This window comes from Ursus americanus, chromosome 16, assembly GCF_024610735.1.
Source record: "Ursus americanus isolate L20-20 chromosome 16, mUrsAme1.1.p, whole genome shotgun sequence".
NCBI classification, from domain to species: domain Eukaryota; kingdom Metazoa; phylum Chordata; class Mammalia; order Carnivora; family Ursidae; genus Ursus; species Ursus americanus.
Genome location: NC_142142.1, coordinates 61,716,010 through 61,726,333, shown reverse-complemented (window position 1 = coordinate 61,726,333; position 10,324 = coordinate 61,716,010).

Below are 10,324 nucleotides of genomic sequence, written 5' to 3'. Positions count from 1 at the left end.
TTTTTTTTTTTTTTTTTTTTTTTTTTTTTTTTTTTGCGATTGGCATTGATCTATAGGGGAACCACAGGCAAATCACAAATGTTTAAAATTGCTACTGTGTTTTCATCTCATGGATATCAGTAACATACTGGGTCACTCTAACCCAGTATCCAGTTACATTTTCAATGTTACCTATAGGACAAATGTTGATTTAGATATGTTGTTCTCATTTTCCCATATATTGCTATTTTGAAATTTTAAAAGTAATTTATGATTAACTTGCAGACTTTCCAAAATAAAACAAAAACCAAAAGCCCTCGAATAATATTAGATATAGTTCCACTGTCAAAGTTGACATCTAAGGAAACTTATTCAGTGGTAATATCTTTTATACGATTAAATAAAATAACTTTGTAGCATTTTGGACACTCCATGGGATGCAGTATACATTATTTTCCTGTTACTTCTTTTTAAGATTTTATTTATTTATTTGAGAGAGAGTGCCAGAGCATACAGGAGCTGGGGAGAGGGGCAGAGGGAGAGGGACAAAGAGATTTCCTGCTGAGTATGGAGCCTGATGTGGGGCTCAGTATGGGGTCTCCATCCCAGGATGCTGGGATCATGACCTGAGCCAAAGGCAGACGCTTAACCAACTGAGCCACCCAGGTGCCCCTCTTTTCCTGTTGAGAGCTAAGAGGTATCACTAACTAATCAAGAAAATTTCTAGCTAATTGAGAAATATAAGCATCAAGGAATGTAAGTTTTGACAACATGTTTCTGCAGAGAAACATAAGTCTTTTAAAAATAATATGAAGTATTTCAAAAGGTGAAGATTTTTTGCTGTTCGTATAATAATCCTTAATAAAGTCATTACCTTCATTGGTATTCTGAGAAGAGCATTCTTGTTTCAGGATCTGAAGCCATGGGTGAAATTAGTGCGATAGACTACTCTGCATTTAGTGAGAATTTAATAAATAGTAATTGATTGATGAGGTGTCAGAGCAGCTTTATTTTTCTCCCTTTATCAGCTTGTATCTCCGCTAAAATACCAAACGATAAGACACAACTATTCAGTTGTTACATGATACCCATGCAAAAAATTAAATGAATTTAAAAATCAGTTACTTTTTAAGAATTGAGTCAACTTGATTTGTTACATAGACCCCTCCAGAATATAGGCATACTTGTCTTTAGTTAGGATGCATCTGGCTGTGAGATCACTTTATTATTTCCCAAACTGTATCTTAACTTTATATCAAGGAATTACCATTTGACCGGGGTTAAGTTTTGCAAATCGTGAGAATTTATAGGTAACAGTTATTTACAAAGGCTATGTCAAAAGAAACAATTGTCACAAGGTGTTGAAGATGACTAATTAGTACTAGCGTTCTTTTCATCAGAATTTTTAGATGACTTTCCGTACTGTAGCCTTTTACATTACTTTTTAGAACTAAAAATTTCATTAATATGATTAATTAGCATTAACGCAGTATGGTAGGTAAGGGTATAGTCTTTGGAGCCAGGTGTGTGGGTGTGAGTCCTGGCTGTGCCACGTTCTACATGTAAGACCCCCCCCCCCAGCACACTAACTTCTGTGCCTCGGTTTCTTCTTTTGTAAAAAAAAAAAAATAGATATAACAATATTTTATGGTGTAGTTATGAAAATTGAGTTAATGTTTGTAAAGCTCTTAGAATAATTCTTGGAAATCATAAACTCTATGTAAATGTTTTTCCTGTAATAAAATAGGTAAATGAATAAATTCGCAGTGAACAAAGTTCTTACCATCCCGAAAACGGTAAAGAGGGAAGCAATGAATTACACACACTGGAAGAAAAAAATCTCATCATCAAGATACAACCTTTTGTGAAGCATTATTTCAGAATTTTCTCCGAATATGTGTAAAAAGAATAATAGATCAGTATCTAGAAAGGAAAACAACTTCATAAAAAGTATTATTATACGTGGTTTTTAAAAATCAAAAAGCATTAAATGCGATTTTATTTGGATTTAATAGATGAAAGTGTAATTGATGGAATTGGCAAATTCCTATGAACGATTATTCAGCACAAGTTAATATTTAATAAAGGACCCTTCTTTTAAGAAAAGAGATTATAAAAATCACTAACATGTTAGAATCTTTATTTTTTTAATGTCCTGTTTTAAACTTCTTGCTCTGAGAGGTGAACTGATTAATTTTCCCATTCATTTTTTTATCCTCCCCCTCCCCAATGTTTCCTCCTTGCATCTCTGCAATTTAACCAGAATAGATCTTGAACGTAATCAACTTAGATACTCCTGATTGGTGTATTTTGTTGTATTTTGTAGCCTCACTTCTCCCTTGCATCAGTGGACATTGGTGATCACTTTTCCCGGAACCTGTGTTCATGACTCTTTATTGAAAGTATAAGAATTACGTTCATGTGGAGTCATTCCCTGTCATCTTTCTAGTCGTTTCCATTCATTTTACTTTATTTTTTGCCTCTGTAGTTACTGAGATTACTCTTACCTATTCTCCTTCTCACTGATTTGATTTTTAGACTTGATGGTAGCCAAAAGGCCAAGAAGCAGTCATTGATTGGATTTTTAGGAGTGTCTGTTGTTTTTCTTTCTTTCTTTTCTTTTTTTTTTTTTTTAAAAGATTTTATTTATTTGACACAGAGAGAGACAGCCAGTGAGAGAGGGAACACAGGCAGGGGAGTGGGAAAGGAAGAAGCAGGCTCCCAGCGGAGGAGCCTGATGTGGGGCTTGATCCCAGGGCCCCGGGCTCACGCCCTGAGCTGAAGGCAGACGCTTAAAGACTGAGCCACCCAGGTGCCCTGAGTGTCTGTTGTTTCTTGTCGATGCTTATTAGGTAAGAGACAAAGCTGTGTGTGCTCTCAACATTTTCCCTTGTCCACTACTTACCTTGTCATTTCCATTTTATTATCTTTTTTTTCTTTCTTGAGATCTGTTTTTGTTACATTTATATTTTTGGGAAATTATCTAACATGAGGCACTTGCAAAAAACTTCTCTTGCTTGAGTTATCTTTTCTTCCCAGATGGGTTCTTCATTTTTCCTTTGTCTGTCATTCTATTCTGGGTTATGATTTTTGCTGTGCCATGCATGTAACTGGCTTGCTGGTGCGTAATCTGGCAGCTCTATTCTAGACCATCTGCTTGCTCTGGTAAAACTATGGGTAAATTCTCCTTGACACAGCCCCCAGTTATACTGTGGTCAGTTTATGATCCTCCTTTCGAGCCACAGGAGCTAGATCGAGATGTTGCTCTGAAGACCGCTGTTCTGTAGTGTGGGGGTATGTGGGCGTCAGAGGAAGTGCTAGGCTGACAGCGAGCACCTGCTGTTTGCTCTTCTCTTCTGAGATCCCGTTGGGAGTGACTCCACACAGTGCCTTATCAGGGTGCACATCAGGGAACAGGGCCCTGGAACTCGCAAGTCCTGGTTCTCATTCCTTTTACTACTAAGATGTTTCTGGAACATGTGGGGCCCTCTAATATGTATTAAGGGGTTTGCCTTATTGCTTCAGTGTTTTAGAATTTCCTATTCTTTCCCTTGGCCTGTATCTACAAATTGGAGTATATTCATGAAAACTCTCAATTTTTTCAGTTCTATACCTTTTGTAATAATGTTTCTTCCTTAATTGCTGCACATAGTGAAAAAAAAAAATCCTTCCATCCGCCCATCAATGTTTTAATGAAAGGAGAATCTATAATACTAATTTATTTTGCCATCTTTAGTCCCATTTGCTTGCTCTCTCTCTGTTTTCTTTTTTATTCTCCAGTTCTTTTTTCTTAATTGCCCCTGTTATAATATGGCTTGGGATGTGGTCTGTTTGAAGTAAACAACACAACTAAACTTCATGTTTCTTGACTCCAAAGATTTAAACAGTGACTTGAAGACACTGCTTTTAGCCCAAATGCATGAACAACCCTGAACCTGGAGTACTTGAATTATTAGCGATACCTCTGTGAGGTCAGTGCTGTAATCCATTACCGTGGATTACCCAGTCCATTATCCAGTCCGTGACAAGGGTGAGCGGGAGGGGACCGGAGCTGAGTTGTTCCTGACAGATCTTGCCCAGGGAGGGGGATTGCATTGTGTCTTAATTCTTCAGAATATAGTGAGTGCTGCTTCAGTCCACACTCATTGGACACAGATGATGATGACTTTTGGGGAACAATTCTAGACTTCTGATGTTTTCAGTGTTTAGACATCTATTAAGCAGAAGCATGGTACAATGGAATAATCAAAGATTTTTCTGAGTCACACAGACTTGGATTCGAACCCTTGCTATATTAGCTCTGATCCTTTGCAAATTGTTTTTCATATGTCATCTATATAACATAATGATAGCTATTTGCAAGGATTAAATTAAATGTGTACAGTACTTGAAACATTGTAGATGCCTAGTAAGTACTGTCTTCCTCACTATTCATTTGTGACTGTTTTTAGGATTGTTAGTGACTGCCTGTCTGTTCCTCTATACTGTGGTAGAGAAAAACAATGATTGGACTTTTTTCTCAATACTGTCTTAGGCTATTATAGATTTTGGCATCAAGGAGAGCAAAATTTGAGATTTGATCTGTTCTTCTGCCTAATCACCATGCTGTCATGGGGATCCTCAGGACCAGTGTTGCCAATTAGAGTTTGACGGTCTCCATATAGGCTCTTCGTCCCCAAAGGTGTAGTTAAAAGGATAATAGTTAAGAGCTCAGATTTTGGAATCAGAACTCTTGAGTTTCATTCCAGGCCACACCCACTCGTACTTTGGTCAGGTTACTCATGCATTCTTACCTGAAATTTTTCAGCTGTACAATAGGAAAATAGTTGTGAATTCATATGGTTTTTATGAATACTAAATGAGCTAGTTCATGTGAATTGCTTAGAGTAATGTGTGACATAGGGGCACATTTCATAAATGTTATTGTCTCTTGCTACTAGAGGATATTAATAGGAAGACTCAGGTCAAGATTGTCTTGACTATCTCCATTACTAGGTAGAATGAACCGCTCTCTCCTTTGTAGCCCCGTCTGATGTGGCAGATGCTGCTGTGAGCGCATTGTACATTTTACCACACCTTAAAAATTACCTATGGTCTCCTGCTATCAGACTGCACATCTTAAAGGGCAAATACTACATTTATTCATCTGTGGACCTTGGACACTTGACACAGCCTAGTATGTAGTACAGGTAGTTCTTGGGAGTGGAAGCTCTGGGGTCAGCCCACTGTGGTTTAAATGCTGGTTTGCTCGTAGACTAGCTGTGTGACCAGAGGGTAATTACTTAATGTCCCTGTGCCTCAATTCCCCTTTGGTAGAATAAAGATAATTATATGCCTACATCATTGGGTTGTTATAAAAATTAAATTAATACAGGGCACCTGGGTGGCTCAGTTGCTCGGTGTCTGCCTTCAGCTCAGGTCTTGATCCCCAGGGTCCTGGGATCGAGTCCCATGTCGGGCTCCTTGCTCCATGGGGAGTCTGCTTCTCCCTCTCCCTCTGCCTCTCCCCTCACTTGTGTGCACTCTTTCTCTCAAATAAATAAAATCTTAAAAAAAAAAAATACGTACATGTGCACTGATTAGCACAGGGCTTGGCCTATATTGAGAGGTCAATAAATAATAGATTTTTAAACAATTCTCTTTTGTTATAAAATCGAATTGGTAAATAAAAGGAAAATGATAAGTGATGTTATGGTCTTACACATAAATATGAAAGTTTCAAGTTCTAACTGTCACGGGAGGAATAGAAGAGATTTCCTTATGTCCAGAACACCTACAGAGTCCACATTCAAAAGACTTTCTTCATTTATTTTTTTCTTCCTCTGGGAAGGAACCATTTTTTATTACTTAATATGAACAAAGGCAGGTAAATCTCCTGGTATACATTTTCATCTCTGCTCTCTGAGTATCTACCCCAAATCCCACATCTTCACTCAGAGTATGCTTGCTACCTAGCATTAAACTCTCCTGATATCCAGACCTAAATATTTTCCTGGAGACATTAGTTTTTCCCATTGTATTCTTCACTGACTTCACACTTTGGGTCTTATGCAATGAAGAGACCCACTGGCTGTTTCAGGTTGCTGAGCTTTAATTTCATGGTCCACTGGGAAGAAGATTCTTTGATGTTATTCCTAGTAGCCACTGGAATAGGGTGAAGCAGGGTGAACAGAGCAATAGAGGAGATTTATGTTGACTAGTAATTTCTAATAGCTGGCAGTTTGTGGCAAACAATAATAGACAATTCCTTAGTGGAACAATTTTAATCAAAAGCAAGCAGTATTACCTTCTGATTTTTTTTTTTTCTTCTTGACTATTTTCAATTTATATTAGTTCTCAGTATCATTGGGTCAGAATTGAGAATATTGCAGTTTTAAAAATATTATTACCAATCTCTCTTTCATCTGTGGACATACATAAATTTGCATGCATATTTTCTTTTTTTTTTAACTGAATGAGCCAAAAGAAGTGAATTATTTTGAGGGCAGGAATCATACCATTTATTTCACCCTCCCTAGTATCTAGCACAGTACCTGATACAGGAGAGGCAAACTCAGTACATGCTTATCAACGGAATGAATGTAAGTTTTCTGTAAGATAGTACATTCCTGTTCACCTAGTGTTTATTGAATATTTGTCATGTTCTAAGGCCAGTAGTACGTGGTTTCTTGCTCACTTCCCAGCTAGTCCTCATCGCAGTCTTCCCATGGATAAACTCTGTTCGTCTTCTTTTATAGAAAGTGAAAAATAGGCCAACTGGTTTAAAATAACATTTCAAGGACTCAAATTAGGGTATATTTATAAATGAAAATGGCAAAAGAATCTAGGATTTCTTAAGTTCTTTCAGCAATACAACTGCATGTACATATAGAAAAGGCAAGCTCAGTTAAAGCATTTGTATTGCCTGAGTTAATTATACAAGTGCATACATGGGAACTCCAGAGCACGCAGCCGACCCAAGTGGTGGGAATTAGCTGTGTGTGTGTGTGTGTGTGTGTGCACATGTACTGCACGCATGCATGTATGTTTTAGGTGAGTGAGTTTCTGTAAGTAAACGATTGGTTAGACCAGAGAGAGGATCCAGTTGTCATACAATGAATGATGATGGATATACAGAAAGAAGGTTAATAGGGATGTTAAACTCTAGGCTGAAAAGTTGCCATTCTATGAGAATGTGTAAATTCAGAATGGGATCTTGAGTGGTGCATTAATAGCATGAATAATGCATCAGAGGGGCGTTCTGATCCTTACACACTGTAAAGGTCTTCGGGTGAAACTTAAAGCTACTGCTTGACCTTGGTCTGCTTCTGGTTCATTGTACTTCATAGCATTGTGCTGACTAAGCGTAGGTCTTTTTTCTCTTGCATATCAATATTTCAAGTACTTAGTAAGCTTTTACATATGTTTGGCCTGATCTCTACTTGAGCTTGCATTTCCAGAGGATAGTCAAAAGCAATCAGTAGGCCCCAAATGACAGTCTCAGGAACTTGCGAGGATGCTCACAGCCCAGTGAGCTGGAAGAATTTCCTGGAGGACTAGAAGCATTTTGTAAGACCAGCTTTTAGGATCCTTGTGGTTTGTCATGCATTCCTGAGTAAAATAGATTGCATAAAATGTTCACTTAATGCAACTTTGTTTCATGCCTTTGGGGAGGTTATAACCCACTGTAATTATTATTAGCAGACCATACATCATACTTTGAATTTAATCAACAGAAAGGTAATTACAGACATACAGTTTTAAAATTATAGCCTAAGTTTAGTCTCACCAAAACTAACAGTTACCAGAGAGGGGATTTTGAGGCTACAGATAACCTAACTGTTGACCTGAGGAACACTGCCAAGTGGGAAACTGTACGTTCTGTTTTTCTGTTGCTATTGCTGTAACTAAGTCCACTTGAGACCATAATTCTCCATGATTTAACTCTTTTTCATCCCATTCCTTACTCTGTCTTACACTTTATGTTCCCAGTAACACTGTATAGAATTTCCCATAAGTTCTATGCTGTTTCTTGCTTTAGTATACATAATAACACTGTCCTCTCTGCTGGGAATGTTCTTTCTTCTACTCCTTTCAGATTCAACTCAGTTTGTCATCTCCTGGAGCCTTCCATGACCATGAAGATTGGGCACATTCTCTCTTGACCCGGTAGTTGTTTCTTACTGCTATTTTCGTAATTGTCATATAACTGCTTTTCGTGTGTGTGTGTGTGTGTGTGTATGTGTATGTGTATGTGTATGTTTCCTTTTTCCAGGTCAGAGTCTGTATCTTATTCATAGGTTTGCTCTCAGTGTCTAAAACAGTTGTAAGCACCATCTTGGGTCTCAATAATTATTGAGTCATTAACTTCAGGTAGTCTCCAGTGCATGAGGAATCCTAACTTGAATATTTAAGGAGGTGTTTTTGGAAGACCTAATAGACAAAGAAAGCTTTTTACTCCATCTTAACTGATTAGATCCCAAAGTTCTATCAGGGAGACAACAGGGCATGATGCTTTCAAAGCAGAGTAAGGTCTCTGTAATTTATTAGTTGCTAGACGGGAATAGTAAAGACATAAGCATAGGGGAGGGCCAGATACCAAGTGTTGATTAGGACACCAGTGCTTAGTCTGGGAGGGGTGATCAGAGTCTTAGATGCTGGGACCTCATTTGTGCAAGATACCTGTGAAAGTTAGACCCTTTAAAAAATGTAAGGTCAAAAATCTGGCAAAAGTTAACTGGGAGACATGGATGGCAAGGCAGCGAAAAGATGCAAGGTGGATTCAGTACATTTTTGTGGACAGATGTTTTCGAGCATGTTTTGGAAGGCCTAGTGTCCTGATCGTGAAGAGTCTTTAGAATTGTGTTGATTGTGGAGCCTGGATCTGACAGGATCATGGCCGATCAAGGGGAGGGTTCTGATTCAGGCCAAAGTCCTCTGTAGGGTTCCATGCTGAGGGCTTCTGGGCATTCTGGAATCTAGCCTATGAATGCAGACTTGAACGACCAGGATGGAAAGGCTATGTTGGGCGTTAGAAGAAAGGAATTCAGATCCCAGAGAAAATTCTCCAGTGGTCATTTTCTTGGGGCCTGTCCAACATTGTTGCTGGAGATGTGGCAGTGGTTAAGACTATGGATAACACAACAAACAGACCAGAGGGGACACACCTGGAGAGGTTCATGCAGGATGTGTTAGACACAGCCGTGGCTTCCCAGGACCTTCTTCTCCTGCTGTGCTTTATGATTACAGGAGATTTTCTTTCCTCCTCCCTGAGTTTCTTAAAGGGACCGTGAAAAAGTCCAACCAGACTTAGAACCAGGTTACCGAAGAAAGTCTTCAGCACATCAGCTCTGTGGGGTCACATGCAGAATCTCTGAGAAGGCGCCATGACGGCCATCATCTTTTATGGCAAATGTTGGAAGACACACATCTTTCCAGCTTAATGCTAACTGTCATACATACTATTTTTGCTTTACTATGTGTCTGTTGAAAAATGGGAGCATCTCACCTATATGACTTCACTTTCTTCCTGCTCCAGGTTCGACATCATCCTCACTTGCTTAGATCCTTAACTGATGTCGTTTCTTCCATCTGTCTCCCTGTTCTAATCATGCTGCATATTTTTTTCACATATTTTAGGATTTTACTGTTTAAAACTTTTGATGACTACAAGGTGACTTTTAATTTGTTTAACAATACCCACTAATTAGTATAATTTCCTGTGTAAATACTGTTACTTTATCACCAGCTCACTCTCTGAGGCCCTGGGACGGCTTGCTTTTATGTAAGCTATCCTCTGGAAGCCCAACAGAAAAGTCATAAACTCAAGGAGATCTTGGGATATTACTGATTTGATAAAATCTAGATTGATAACTGATAGTTCATGTTTTGATAATTTCTGAGAAATTCTCTCTACATATCTAAAATACATGGGAAAATTAATATAAATACAAAGGGAAAAAAAAAAAAGTCTGTCTAGAACTTTAAAGGCCTTTTCTTTAAAAAGCTCTTTCTTCTCCATGGGAAGCATGGAGGCCCAGATTTGTTAATTGAGTTCTCTTGGACTGAGCAGTTAGTCAGAAGTAAAGGCAGGCTGAGACGGCAGGCTCCTGTCTGCACGTTCTGGAACCAAAGGGCTATCCGGGGTCCCTTTATCTGTGCCTCCTGTGTTTGCGCTGAGAGTGTGAAAGAAGCTCCATTCTTCAAAATGAAAGAGTTTGTTTCTTTTGTGTAATGCTACAATTCCTTTGTAGCTGTAAGAATCTGTTGTAGAAAATATATCATTCCCAACTGCAGCAGCATGAAAGATAAAACGCAGGGAAAGGCTACAGTTTTTCTAGGTTACCTGAGCTGCCAGTGTGCACAG